Source organism: Betta splendens, chromosome 10 (assembly GCF_900634795.4).
Source record: "Betta splendens chromosome 10, fBetSpl5.4, whole genome shotgun sequence".
In the NCBI taxonomy this organism is placed as follows: domain Eukaryota; kingdom Metazoa; phylum Chordata; class Actinopteri; order Anabantiformes; family Osphronemidae; genus Betta; species Betta splendens.
The window spans coordinates 9,205,594-9,208,454 of NC_040890.2; positions in this window are offsets into that span (position 1 = coordinate 9,205,594).

Sequence of the window (2,861 nt, forward strand, 5' to 3'; positions counted from 1 at the left end):
ATTAGCTTCTCTTCCTGTTCAAAGAGCTGGACTTTGCCGCCCGTCTACTGTACGGCGATGGGCTGGGCGCGCTCGTTCTGTTTGCCTCGTCTGGGGGTTTGTTTCCTTACACGCTTTCATCCACGGGGCTCATCTCGCTTTTGTCCAATTTAAAAAGCTGCACTTTCATCCTGTAACCGCTGTCAATTATGAATCCAAATATCAAACGAGCAGAATATTGCTACATTTTCCTCAACCTCTCAATCGCAGGGACGTAAACACGTTCTCTTTTCTTCCTCGGATACATCAGTGAATAAATGAAATTACATCTCTGACTTTTCTCATTCTTGTCATTCCAGTAACGTCTCAGCCTGAACCTCTTCTGTACAGTACATCTTTGTAGAGGTAGTGAAAGCCTGGTGTTTTAAAACAACGTTAGGCTTCCACAGCTCTAACACTAACATACAGTATGCATATAATAATATCTGTAGGGGGCATATACTGTAGACTGTATCAGTAATGTTAATGTGTGTCCAGACATCTCTTACACAAGCTACTATGACTATTATACAAAAACCTAAAGCATGTGTATGAGTCTGTTGTCTGTTATAGATCATTTCAAACGGACCTTTGGACAGTTAGGACAAATCTGAGCTGGTTTGCAGGCTTGTTCTGCTGTGTAAAGCCATGGCATTTAACTCCCCACCGTGACACTTCTATTTTCTAGGTAAACTAGAAATAGATGTGAAATATGTGACAGAATGTTTTTTAACTGATACAGACTGATCTTGACAATAGAAACCTATTACTGGTGATGGGGTTCTTGTGATTTCCATATATTTCTCAAGCGCCTTTTGCAGGACCATACTGTAACTCGTTAATTATTAGCTTTAGATTTACGGTACTGTAGCCTACAGTATGTTGTTCTTGCTTTAAATACACATGGATTATTAGTGACCATTAAAAACAATAGAGCAACTCTTCTTTCTGTGGGTACAGTGTATTTGCAACTGACAAATGTGAACTTCTCCTTTAATGTGTTCTAGTGAGAGATGTTTTAATCATGAATTGTTAAACAGCACAGCTAGTTACTGTGGGCATGTGTACTTTATTTATATTTTAGACTACATGCACTGATGTGAGTGTTTGATCGCCTTCACTGACCTGAATGTCTGTTTGTAACAAAGATATTTTTACATTGGTCTAAAGTATAAAATATCTTTTGGCCATTACCAAGAGCGCTGCCAGATGTCAGCAGAGGTTACATCAGCAACAAGGTCATGCGGTCCTTTAGAAGCTGTTGCCATGTGTCACATCACTTTATGGATGCAACTGAACCGTCTGTCAGAGAAGAAGAGTGGAATAAAATAATCAGAGTCACCTTGGGTGCGTGTTGATCAGTCACTGGTATGTTTTAAAATATTAATATCACTTTGCATGAGATTGCTTTTATCTCTCAGCAGCTAATCTCATAAAACGCATCTTTCAAAATGTCAAAACTATTCCTTGAAGGCTGAGATAATGTTAGTATATGTGGAGCAATAATTGAAGCGTTATGACTTATGCTTTCAGAAACACGTCCCAGATCAGTTTGAGATATTATTATGACTCACATGATGAGTCAACATATTATTTAGTGGCATTTCTATGGGCTCATTTATGAAAATGTGACAACAGTATCATTCTGCTCCCCCCACTTTTTTTTGTATAAAACGCTGCCATTGCCAAACAACATGGAGCTGAACTTTCATCAAAAGCCAATCAGTGGTTTCTAGAGGGCCGGACCACAGCTGACTCATATTCTCTACTGTTATTGTGCGGAGCAATTATAACACCATAGAAACACTATTATGATGCTTGGGTCACATATTAGACTGCAAAAACAAAAGCTAAAGCCCACTGACAGCGTGACCTAAACACATTCCCTTTAGTGAGAAATAAAACCACTTGCTCGGTGGCGGCTGATGACGGATGATGGTCTAACTTCAGAAATATGGACTGAACTGCACGATATATTTGTCAACATGACTTCTGTTTCGCAACGTATATTTCTACAGCCGGCAATATACTGTAGTGCATCTGTTACTGTGCAAGGGCCCGCGACTGTGAACAACAGTGAGAACAGGGGACTGTCCAGATGAGACGTCACACTGGGCGGCCTGTCACTTCTAATGGGACGCATTAACGAAGCTCCACGGGGCTTCGACTCCTGCTACTTTTGGTGAATTCCTTCCAGTGTGACCCTCTACATACACGGACAATCCAAACTGACATGAATCAGTACATTACGCTGTAGAGGCCACTCACATGCTGGTGCATCATGGGCCTCCCATTCACCTCCACAACAACTGAATTAATCTAATTAGAAAATCAGCAAATGCCTCACAGGTGTCCTATTTATAGTTATAAATGCTAAACATTTTTGACTTCCTGATACTAAATGTTAATTATGTATGTAGGTTTTAAATACATACAATAGGTTTGACTTTTTGTCCCTGTGGGATAAAAAATAAAAGCTTCCTTAAACTCTAATAACAGAGAACTGCTGGTGTAGAAGATAACACTGTCTCCACAGAGGCTCAACGATCAATAATGTCATACAGCCGCAGGACTTATCTTTGAGTTGAGGTTACTGCATCTCTACTGGCTTAAAGGCAATTTTTTTGGAAGGAAATCATGAGATGCAGTATCATCGAGGCTCCCAAAGTGGCCTAAACAACTGTGAGTGTGTGGTATTACGCTGGAGTGTCAGAAACTTGACAGCTGGAATTCATAACATAACACGTTCACGTATATTCAGGTGCAGAGCACATTTAAAAGAATCTGCTGCCAGTTCATCCCATAATGAACCTCTTTTGGTTCGGAGCCACTCATCTGACCTC